At 41.3% G+C, this 12,861-nt stretch overlaps 1 pseudogene; it reads left to right on the forward strand.

The window, feature by feature from the left end:
- The first annotated feature begins 653 nt into the window (after positions 1 to 653).
- On the forward strand, positions 654 to 4,204 carry LOC106517971 (putative RNA-binding protein 15 pseudogene; annotated as a pseudogene).
- The last annotated feature ends 8,657 nt before the right edge of the window (positions 4,205 to 12,861 follow it).

The raw sequence follows: 12,861 nt of genomic DNA on the forward strand, positions 1-12,861 counted from the left end.
GGTCACTGAGTTTGTATATATGTCTGTGTGTATATACTGACAATATTTATGAATGTAGACATGTATGTATGTATGTATATCTTTATATATGTATGGGTATGTGTGTATTTTTATATATGCCCTCCATGTATTTATCCATTTATTTTTCAGGTGAGCGGACAGATGTTGGGTGTGTGGTCCTGTGTTTTGTTGGTCTATATTTAATATAATCCTAATCGCTATTTCAGTCTTTCTATCTTTCTAATTACTTCTCTCTGTTTTTCCCTCTCTCTATTTTCTCTTCACAAAAAAAAACAAACATAATGGTGTGGAGAGGATGGCTATAAGGGGAGAAGGGAGGCCATCCAAAAAAAAAAAAAAAAATGGATGTCTGAGTTTAGATAATAGATGCAATTATGAATAATGTTATTATAAAGACTCTTCTTCTACCTTGACCTTTTGCACGTTTTGACAGTATTATTTTAGCCCATCCCTGACTGGAAATAAAACCTTTTTCCTCATGCAGCTTCCCTGTGCAAACACATACTGCTCCCATTAAGGTTGCTCCATGTTTTGATAAGCCCGATTTTAATCTAAACCTGCTACTTTTATTGTGTAAATATCGCAGACTAAGATAATTTTTTGCATGTAAAGGTTGTACTTTGACCCCGGCAGCAGGAGTCGCACCCTGTTCTATGATAGGTCAACCGCCTTTGCATTTTACACGATTGACAAGCGGCTAAGCCAATCAGCTTCCTGGGAAGGCACGGAGGCGGTACCTCCGCCTCAGTAGTGCAACTTAGCCAACATGTCTGCTACGTCGCTCGCGTGAGAGAAAACTGTGGGAAAAGCTCGTAAGTTTGGTTGATTTATCCAGTAAACAGTACATTTAAGTACGCCAGTGTTGTCGCAGTCGTCTGCTGTTTGAAATGAAAGGAAAAGAGCGATCGCCGGTGAAGAAACGATCCCGAGCGCCTGACGACGGCAGAGACCGAGGAGGAGGAAGCTACCCGAGCAACAAGAAGTCCGGGGCGCTCTCAGCAGGCAGCAACACGGGCAACGGCTCAACCCAGAGCGGCGTCTCGTCCCGGAGGAGCCTACACGGCGAGAAAAGGGACATGAGGGACTCAGACGGACACAATTCGTCCAGTCGGACCGGTGGCGGCTACGACTACGGGGCTGCTTCGGCGAACAAGTCGCACGGTGGCGCTGACATCGCCGCGGAAACATCCAGGTCCGGTTCACGCGGCGACCCGCGGCCTCCGCCAAACCCAGGAAGTGAGTACAAGACCCTGAAGATAAGCGAGCTCGGCTCCGAGCTGAACGACGAGGAGATCGAGGACGGCCTGTTTCACGAGTTCAAGAAGTTCGGGGAGGTGAGCGTCAAGATCTGCCGGGAGAACAACGAGCGGGTGGCGTTCGTGAACTTCAGGAGGCCCGACGACGCCCGCGCGGCGAAGCACGCGCGCGGCAAGCTGGTGCTGTACGACCGGCCGCTGAAAATAGAGACCATCTACATGAACAGACGCAGGAGCCGCTCGCCCCTTAATAAAGACGGTTTCCCTCCAGGACACAGGAACCTCCACTCCCAGAGAGCCCAGTCTCCGTCCGGTGTGGGTTACAGGGACTACCGGTTACAACAACTGGCCCTGGGCCGTCTCCCTCCTCCTCCTCCTCCTCCTCCTCCTCCCCCACCTCCTCACCTCAGAGAGCTGGACAGAGACAGAGACTTTTCAGTGTATGAAGCCAGAAACAGACCCCCCTTCATTCCAGAGTGTGCTGTCTTCCGTGAGGAAGAGCTGATCAGCCCAGAGGACGACCAGAGGGCGAACAGGACGTTGTTTTTGGGCAACCTGGACACAAACCTGACTGAAAATGACCTGAGGAAGGCGTTTGAAAGGTTCGGCGTGATCACAGAGGTGGACATAAAGAGAACTGCCAGAGGACAGGGCAACACCTTTGGGTTCCTCAAGTTTGAGAACCTTGACATGGCTCATCGGGCCAAACTAGCCATGGCGGGGCAAGTGGTGGGTCGCAGCCCGATTAAAATCGGATACGGTAAGCCTACGCCCACAACCAGGCTGTGGGTGGGTGGTCTTGGACCATGGGTTCCTCTGGCTGCACTGGCTAAGGAGTTCGACCGCTTTGGCACCATCAGGACTATAGACTACAGGAAAGGAGACGCGTGGGCATACATCCAGTATGAAAGCATGGACGCCGCTCAGGCTGCGTGTTCCCACATGAGAGGTTTCCCCCTCGGCGGTCCTGACAGAAGACTCAGAGTGGACTTTGCGGACACGGAACAACATCGCTACCAGCAGCAGCAGCAGCAGTACATGCAGCTTCCTCTCCCCCTGCCACACTATGATCTGGTGCCTGAACCCTTTTCTCACCCCCTCAACAAGCCGGTGAGAATGCGAGAGCGCTCCCCTCCCATTCCTGCTCGCTTTAGAGACCAAGACCTGTACGCCTTGTCCGAGTGGTCCGGCCTGAACGTCCACGACAGGATGAGAGGGGCGGGCTTCGACCCCGTGGATCGTTTGGAGAGGCGATCCAGAAAGAGCTGGTCCATGGAGCGGGAGCTGCAGGGCAGAGATCCAGGCCGAAAGAGGAGGCATTTAGATGACGGGTGGCGGCTGGAGCGCTCGCCTGACGCCATCAACTTTGRCCTGCCCCGTCACGGCAACTCACTGGAGCGCAGCCCCGGAGGGAGCAGCCGAGACGGGGGCCGCGGCGGCGACCCCGACCGCCTGCCTCGCTCCGACAGAACTACACCGGTCAGAGAGTGGCAGAACAACCACGGCGCCGGCTCTGCCGACAAAAAGCGGAGAGCGCGGAGCCCCTCGGAGCCGGGTTCCAGCACCGACAAGAGACGGAGAGCCGGCGACTCGTCCAAGAGCCCGGCGAAGAAGGAGCACCGGTCCGACAATCCCACCTCGAGCTCGTCTCCGCTCAAGTCCAACAAGCAGCTGGACGCAGAGAGACCGAGGCTGAGCCGGGCCTGGCAGGGAGCCCTCCTGCTCAAGAACAGCATTTTCCCTACCTCCCTGCACCTGCTGGAAGGAGACATGAAGGTGGCCACCGGCCTGCTGGTGGACGGCTCCACGGGCGGCAGCGTGTCCCGGCTGAAGATCAGCCAGCGCCTGCGCCTGGACCAGCCCAAGCTGGACGAGGTGGCTCGCCGCATCAAGGCCGCCAGCTCCAGCGGATTCGCCGTTCTCCTGGCCGTGCCCGGGAAGTCGGAGGAGGAGGGCGGGGCCCAGGACGCCGGCGGCTCCATGGAGAGGCCGCTGAAGAACCTGGTGTCCTACCTGAAGCAGAAGGAAGCAGCGGGCATCATCAGCCTCCCTGTGGGGGGCAGCCGCGACAAGGACCACGGAGGAGTCCTGCACGCTTTCCCGCCATGCGAGTTCTCCCAGCAGTACGTGGATGATTCTGCCAAAGCTTTTGCCAAATCAGAGGAAGACTACCTGGTGATGGTCATAATTAAAGGAGCCTCTTAAAAAAAAGAAAAAAGAAAGTGCAAGTCACACCTTTTGTTTTTTTTTTGTTTGTTTGTTTTCTATTCACTAACTGTCAAAGGTATGAAACATGCAGGTGTTGATAGTAAAGCAAGAAAAATCTGATTTAAGTTTCTTAATCTGTTATATCATGCTGTGAAAGCTTTAAAGACAAAAAACGAGTAGCAGAAAATGTGATAATTGATTGACTTGATTCTTAATTCTGTGACATGCTGCTTGGAGATGAGATGAAAACATAAAAGGTACTCGTCTGAAAGGAACGAGGAGCAAATAGATTCCTGCGAATCAGTTCTGTTTGTTGCCTTGGACATTCAAAAAGCATAAATCCTCCTCGTTTTACTCGATTCTGGGTTTAGATTCAGTTAAACGGTGTCGATATTTGCCCCAAGAGTCGAATCTGTCGCTCTTTAAAGTACTTGTTCCAGATGTGTCAGTTACCTCAGACGTAAAACCCCACTTTAAATAACATCTTTTACTGTGGTGGCTTTAAGCAGCACTTTTTAGAGCTACTAGGGGGAAATTTTTTTTGTTGTTTTTGTTTTAGTCTTTGTGTTTTTTGTGGTAAATGAAGTGGAGGTAACATCTTTATTAATACATCATTCTGCGCCTCGTTCAGATGTTCTGACACAAAGTTTGACTTTCTTGTTTTTTCTAAGCGTAATGTTCCAAAACGCATTGATTCAAAATCTTATATTTAGCAGATACTTTTTATTTACGCTTTTTGGTCCATCTGAGTTTTTTATTTTATTTATTTGCTTTAGTTTTTTTTTTGTTTGTTTTTTTGCTTTTATTTAAAGTAAATGTTTGTTTAGTTTTTTTATTTTAAGTAAATTTTAGTTTTTTTAATTGAATTTTTTCCGTTTCTTTTTCTTTTTTTTTCAATAGATTTGACTAACAGTCCAAAACCTCTAATTAATACCCAATGATGACGTTGATATTGAATACTAATTTTATATTAAACGTGAACCATTTAAATATTAGCTGACAAAGTTCTCAAAGTTACTCAGTAGTCTGTTTTTTTTTAAACTGATTCTTGTGTTGAGGGGCTTTTACTTTGAAAGGTAACATTCTGGACTTGATTGCTTTTTGTGTTCATCTTTTCTATAGAAATTCTTTAAGTTTGTTGATTTTCCATCTTATGTTAAACAATTTGCAGCCTATAAATATCACCCCAACAAAGCATGTCATTTTAAACAAACCAACAAAAAGCTGTAACCTGTTGACATGTTAATGAAGATTTGTGTGTTTGTGTGAGTTCTGCACGCTCTGGACCCGATCTGGATGCAGAAATGAAAACACGCTCTGTGGACTTGAGAGGATCCTGCTCCTTATGGCCTTCAACACCATTCTCTGAGAGAACTTTTAATGATTTGCTTTTCGTTCTTTGATTTGAGTACTGTGTTTTAAATTTGGAAAAAAAAAATCAATATATGTGCTGTATACTCAGGATTTCTGGAGAGAGAAGGGGAGATCATCACTGCTCTTGGGCCTAAGAAGTAAATAGAAATACTTATGAATATATAACTGTCAGACCAACACGCAGAGTGCAGCATGCACTTGATCTTGTCTTAATAAATTTGCTCTTTCGTGGGAAACGAGTGGCTCGGAAGACAACTTTTGTGACCTGTTCTGTTCTTGGAGTGGTTTTGATCAAACTGGAGAGGCTTTCACTTTGACCGCAGCAGCAGAGAGGAAATGAGGACGGAAAGCCTCTCAATTCAGTGTTTTCATGTGTTGAACGACCTCTGTGAGGAGCTTCACTCTTCCTGAAATTTGGCCATGCTAAAATACATTTTCTGCAAGTCTAGAGTCTGTTTGACCTCAGACACGTGGCTACTCGCTTCAGTCGACCTCCGCCTGAGCGAGGAGGGTGTGGCGGACCACCAGCAGATAAAACCCAGGCTCTGCCTCTGCGGGACGCCGCTGCGAAACGTGTTCGGGATCTGCAGCAGCCTGAGAAGGAGCGTGGTTCTTATTTGTGTAGTTGCATTTTGGAGGTTTGACGAGGAAGACCTCTGTGTCAGGGCCAGACTTCACTCGAGTCTTCAGCCCGTCGGAGGAGGAGAAGGAAGGTTGAGACAGAGCAACAGCAACTGCCCTTTTTTTTTTGTTTGTTTTTGTTGCCAAAATCTTGGAAAGGAAGCACAGCAGAGGAGATAAAAGATTGCATCGTAGAGTAGAATGTGATTTTAAAAACGTGCATCTGAGAGCGAGGCGGCGAGGGTCGGGTCTCCAGAAACTACCCCGCCACTGGATCAGCAGAACTGCTTCCTGACAGGAGGACCAGCAGGTGGGCTGGAGGCCCCACGTGTCCACATGTGGCCCCGGCTCTGTGTTCCTGCCGTTCCTGGAGCTGAGGGATGAAGCGGCTCGGAGTCTCCTGACTGCACTGTCACAGGTGACGTATTCAGGTGGTGTTGAAACTTTGGTTGTGTGTTGAAGACCATTAAAGCTGAACAGTAACTCCTGCTGACAGCAGATAAACTAAACTCAGCCTTTGACTCAGCAAAAAGGAACAGGAAAAATGTAAATATTCAAGTTTAATCACCTGATTCAGCTCCCCCGTATCAGTTTTCACATTTAGCATAATAATAAACTATTCACATAGCACCTTCCAGCAATGCTTTTCATCAACCAAGGTGCTTCACAAGATAAAACAAAAACGGCACAATAAATCTGCAAGCTAACTACAATAAAAGAAGGTAAAGAAATATAAAATACTGAAGGCTAAACCTCAAATGTTCTTTTAAATAAATAAGTTGTAAGTTTGGCTTTGAACAGGTCAGAGATGGCATGCAACTCATAAGGAAGATATCCCTAAGAATGACATTAAAATAAAATATTTTTGTAATTCATTMATTTACCAGCAGTAAGTTAAAGCTGCAGTTGGAAACTAGAAACACCACAAACATGCAGTTTTAAGGAAAATTATACTGATAAACTTGTGCATTAGTTTTTAACACCAGCTGCTTTATAGCCTCGTGATACACAGAGTAAAATAAATGGTAGAATTAAAAAAACATTGAAGAACTTCTGTAGTCACGTCCAACACTTCTTATGAACAAGTTACAGATGAAGGAAACTGACGTGTTTGTGTGTTAGTTTTTACCTTTTATCATTTAAAGATAAACCCCACAGTGTGCTGCTGCCGTCGTCACAACGATTGGTAATAAAAACAAACATTGCTCACTAAATATGGAGAAAACTGCATCTGTAAACCAAGGCAGTGGAACAACTTTCTTTATTCTATCAGATCAACTTTATTAAACACATTTAAAACCAGCGTTTAACTAAAATCCTGTAAAATAAGTCCCAAAATCACAACCATTAAAATATGCAAATAATTTTTAATTACTTTGTTTAATCAGGACAGTGGGCAATTTTAACATAAAAGTAAAAAAAAGTGTTGCATTGCACCAGATTTAGCTTTGCACTAGTTTTCATCGGCAGTACCTGTTATGCGCTTGAAAATGACATTTTAGTTTATCAGTGACAAAAGCATGATATGAGTCACTTTTCTTGACAGTTTGTTAAAAGTTGTCAGTCTGCTTCAACCTCTAAAGTCAAAACTATACCAGTCTTTTACTGCAGTCTCCGGCCTCAGAAAATTGCTCAAAAGGCCACAAATGGCCCACAGACCTCACTTTGGACACTCCTGATCCGAGAAATATAGGATTTAAATATGTGTGGAAAAGTTCAGACCGAACACAGAAAACCTGCTTTTAAGGTAATTTACAATAAACTGCTGGAGATGAGGCTGATCTGTTAACACAGTTTTCTCTCTCTGCTCAGGGAGAACAGGTGGGATGAAAAGATCTGCAGTCTGATCGCTCGTCAGGCAGATGAACAACCTGCACCGACAGCCGAAGGTAAGTCAGGTATGTAAACACAACCACACAGTCCAGTGGGTCAGAACAAATAGAACTAAACAAATGGATTATAAAGAGCTCAGATCTCTGCACTCAGGCCAGAACGAACATGTTTACAGTTTTGGACAAAAGCTATGAAAATGCAACACTTTTTGTAGTTTAACTGTAGTTTTTATTATAGCCCACATTTCCTGAGAAGTCCTATATGTAACTTTAAGACACATCAATCTTTATTTTCTTTCATATTTTAATTTTTTACAGAAACCGCTCGAATGAATGATAAAAGGGTACAGGTGTGGTTAAATGTGCCTATTTTATTTTTTACATTTATTTTTCTTTGGTCAAAGGAAGCTCGAGTTATATTTAAATGTTTTTTGTACTTTAGAAAAGTGAGCCCCAACTTTTTTTGCATCACAAACCAGTGTCATAAAAGAAACTTAACCCTAATTTTTACTACATTTTTTATAGTTAGCTTGTAAGTGTGCTAGGTTTAGCTTGTAGGTATGTTACATTAGTTTATAGGTGTGATACGTTTACCTTCTGGTCATGCTAAGTATAGCTTTTAGGTGTGCTATGTTTAGCTTGTAGGCATTCTAGTTTAAGCTTGTAGACAAGCTACGCTGAGCTTGTAGTTGTGCTAAGTTTTGTTTGTAGGCTTGGTAAGTTTAGCTTGTAGGTGTGCTACATTTGAGGTACACTTCGCTGCAGCATGCAGAACGGGGCGGTGACAGACCTTTCCGTCAGTCCCATACCTTATATGGAAATGGGACTATTGCATTACGGAAATGAAGGTTGCTCCTTAAAGACGCGGGATTAAGAGAGCAAAGGAAGAAGAAAGGAAGAAGTTAGAGAGTTTCTTCTACTCACGTTGAAGTACTCAGAGCATTATTGATTAATTTATTTTATCCACCTCCCCAAACACAGACCCTCAGGTTAACCTCACAGGTTTAATGCCTAAGGTTAGTTTGTTACTGTAATATAATATTAATATCCAATTAATAAATTAATTTTCGATAGAAAATAGTGTCACTAGCGCCCCCTTCATTTCCGGAATGCAATAGTCCCATTTCCATATAAGGTATGGGACTGACGGAAAGGTCGGTCACCGCCCCGTTCTGCATGCTGCAGCGAAGTGTACTTGCTACATTTAGCTTGTGGTTGTGCTAGGTTTAGCTTCTAGTCATGCTATGTTTAGCTTGTAGGCGTGCTAGTTTAAGCTTGTAGGCAATCTTCATTTAGCTTGTGGTTGAGCTAGGTTTTGCTTGTAGTTATCCTAAGTAAAGCTTGTAGTTGTACTTAGTTTAGCTTCTGGTTAGCTTGTAGGTGTTCTAAATTTAGCTTATGGTCATGCCAATTGGCTTCTAGTCATGCTAAGTTTTGCTTTTAGGTGTGCTACATTTAGCTTGTGGTCATGCTAGCTTTAGCTTGTAGTCGTGCTAAGTTTAGCTTCTTGCAGTTGTGCGTAGTTTAGCTTCTGGTTAGCTTGTAAGGGTGCTAAATTTAACTTGTGGTCATGACATTCTTAGTTTCTAGTCATGCTAAGTTTAGCTTGTGTTCATGCTAATATTAGCATAGTCTTGCTAAGTGAAGCATGTAGCCATGCTAAGTTTAGCTTGTACGTAAAAAAGTGCAAACATGGTTACATTTTTAAATAAAATACTTTGCAGACTAACATGTATAAGTAGTTATTTATGTAGTTTTTAGAAGTTGTTTTCATTTCAGTTTGGCCCAGTATTGATTAATACATGAATCGGACCTTGGCCCTGTGCTTGGGGACCCTTGCTTTAGAAGGTCCAGTTCAGAAGATGCTATTAAACATGCCAGAAGGTGTTCTTAAACCAAATGTTGAGAGTTTCAGGTCAGTCCTGGACAAGGTGACGTACTTCGATTATGAACTAAAAAACAAACAAACTATGGCACCCATGGAGGATTCATCAGATGTCTACAGTGAACAGTACAGGTGAGTAAAATCAAAATTCAATGTAAAAAGTTGTATAATTTTAATTTATAACTAAAGTTTTATATTTGCCTGTTAGTAATGAAACATTTGATTTGTGTTTAAATAAAGACAGCATCTTTTTAAACACAAGCTGATGTAATGTCTTTTTTTCTTTTGTCTTTATTTTACTGAGTCTTTTTTTATTGAAATATGGGATTTCACATGATATAAACTGACTTACCTGTTGTCTGAACAACCTAAAAACTCAATTCTCTCCACTGTCAACAGGACAGATTTGACTTGAAATCAATATCAGGCAATAATAGCAAACAGTTAATAAAAGTTGCTGAAGTTTTTTTTCCCCTCAGCAACATCTTCAACAATCAGTGTTAAACAGATCTGTAAACATTCACCTCTTTTATTTATGACACGTGTCAAATTTAAGGCCTGCTGGCCAAATTTGTCTCTTATTAACATCTTATCTGGCCCCAAAAGTATTATATTAAATTTAAAATAGTTTTGTTGTTGTTTATTGGGGTATGTGTGTTTTAAATGGTACACAAAATATAATTTGGTAAAAGGAATTGGTAGAAGAAACAATCAAAGAAAAAACAATAAACATGTTGGCCCAAGTCTTGCAGCTCAAATACCAAAAGTTGATAAAAATATAAGCCATACAGTCATGAGTTTTACCAACAGTATTTTTCTTAAGGAAACTGATAAAGAAGAAATAATGAAAATTGTAACAGATCTTGCAAACAAACGGTCAAAAGACTGGTTGGATATGGAAATAAATTTTATAAAGGAAATAATGGTTATGTCATTGAACCATTGACATATATCTGTAATCTATCATTGTCAAGTGGAATGTTTCCCGACAACATGAAAATAGCCAAAGTAATCCCTCTCTACAAGAATGGTGAGAAACATATGTTTACAAACTATAGACCGATAAGATTTTGGAAAAATTGTTTGTAATCATATTAGATCAGTTCATTGTAAAAATCAATATTGTTTTAGAGCTAATAACTCCACATCAATGACTCTCATGGACTTAATTGAACAAATAACAACAGCTGTTGATCAAAAACAGTACTGCGTCAGTGTTTTTGTTGATTTAAAAAAAGCATTTGATACCATTGACCACAGTATCTTTCTAGAGAAATTAAACAAATATGGTGTAAGAGGTCCAGCACTACAGTGGGTATCAAGTTATTTAACCAATAGGAAACAGTTGTGTAAGACCTGAATTTTACAATATTGTATGTGGGGTTCCACAGGGTTCTGTACTGGGACAAAAGTAGTTTCTTCTATATGTTAATGTCTTGGTAAATGTATCAGGRTTGTTTAAATGTGTTTTATTTGCTGACRAYACCACATTTTTTTGCCTGGGTAAAAACATAGAAAAGATGTTGGAAATGATGGAAATGGAATTTGTAAAAGTACAGAATTGGTTTAAACAATAAATTATCATTAAATTTAGATAAAACAAATTACATGATATTTAGTAATAGAAAGAAAACTGATGTTCCTTTTGAGTGGATGGTGTTGAAATTTGCAGAGTCAGTGAGGTGAAGTTTTTGGGAGTCATTGAAAAACTGACATGGAAATCTCATTTAAATAACTTGAGAACAAAAATGGCTAAATCTATTGCAGTACTCTATAAAGTTAAGGAGTTATTGAATGATAAAGCACTATTTACACTATATAATGCAATAATTGTTCCACATTTGATTTATTGTATAGAAGTCTGGGGAAATGCAAGTAAAACCATTACTAATCCTATTTTTATTTTACAAAAAGAGCCATAAGAATTATCACAAGAAAGCATTACTATCACCCTTCTAATATATTGTTTCATCAATTAAAATTGTTAAAATTTCATGAGTTGGCTGATTATAACATTCTGCAGGTTATGTATAAACTCTTAAAAATGTGTTGCCATCAAACATCCAATCACATTTTGTTAAGAGGGAAAGCTGCTACAATTTGTAGGGACTASAAATGTTTATTAAAACAAAAATCAGAACAAATTTGAAGGATAGATGCACTTCAGTAAAAGGTATAAGACTATGGAATAATCTGGAAAATGACCATGAAAGCATTGGATCAGTGAATTCCTTTAAGTTAATAATTTCAGGTGCTTTCTGCATTTTGGCTGCTGAAGTTCGCTTTTTCAAACTAAATACACATTATGGTGGGTTTTTAAGCATTTTTTCCTGCAGACTTCAGCAAACATGTTCCTACTACTGRTTTTGCTAATATCTCCATTTCACATTTCAGCTGTTTTACTGCACAATTTGACTGTTAAAGCTATKTGACAACAATTTTCACTTTTTATTTTACTTTTWTGTTATTTTGTCCATCCAATTTGACAATTCTTTACACTCCTTTCATCATCCGGATGCTTTCTACGCTTCTAAGCTGTTTCAGCTATATTTCTACTGTTTTTCTGCAAAGTTTAACTTTTTTTATTTGCTTCTTTCAGCTTTTCAAATTAACCTGGCATTAACAGTTTTGCAATTAAACACTTTCAGCAGCTTTCAGCTGAAGTTTGTAGTATTCACACTATTATTTTAGCAGGAAATGCAATTTCTTTAGTTTTATATACTGCAATAAAGAGCAACCATGATTCATTAGTGTTAAGTACTTCATAAGCACTTCATCCTTTCAGATTGTGTGATTACACCTGCATACATCAATCATCAGGTGTAATATCCATTCAGCAATCTGAGCTGTTTATAAAGCAACCAACTTAATTTCCATAAGCAATTTATGGCAAAATTTGCATTTATGTTCGTGTGAATGTTGCCCCTTCACACCTGTAGCATCACAGAGAGACAGGTTGCACTGTAAATATTAAACTCTGTAGGGTTTAAAAGGTTATTAGAACTGATGTTCATTGTTATGACTTGGGCGACCAGTAGGGGGCAGAGGACTCCCTGATCTGCAGTTTCACGTTCTGTCACTTCATCATTCATGGGGTCCTCCTGGGAGGGGCCAGAGGACAGGATGAACCACTCATTGATCGTCAAAAGGAGCTGGATTATCTGTGACTGTGATGGGTGTAGATGGGAGATTCCCTTCAAGCAGCTGCACTTGTTCTAATTATAATCTGTGATTTCACATCTTAAAACAAACCATCATTCAGCTGTTTTCTATGCAAACACTTCACATGTCTATTTTTAACCACCACGCCTTGTAAAATTCTTTGTATTGTCTAAAAGGATCTTATCCTTGATATTCTACTGTTTTTTAAACTCTAAATCCATGCCACTCTGCTGCCTCCACACATGGATGAACAGGAGTAACACGAACGTCTTTGCAGAACTCTTCAATCATTCATCCAACAGAAGGAAAGCTGGATGACTGCAGTTTCACACAATAACAACCTTAAACACGCTGAGCCTGTGTAGATCTGCAGTGATCAATTCAAAACCTGGTAAATACATATTTCTAAAAAGTCAAATTGTAGATATTTTAGTATTTTCAAGCTCAGACTCGAATGTGTCAGAGAGATCTTACGAGCCTGACTGAGATCCAAAAAGGGGTA

The sequence above is a fragment of the Austrofundulus limnaeus genome, unplaced genomic scaffold (assembly GCF_001266775.1).
Source record: "Austrofundulus limnaeus strain Quisiro unplaced genomic scaffold, Austrofundulus_limnaeus-1.0 Scaffold55, whole genome shotgun sequence".
NCBI classification, from domain to species: Eukaryota; Metazoa; Chordata; class Actinopteri; order Cyprinodontiformes; family Rivulidae; genus Austrofundulus; species Austrofundulus limnaeus.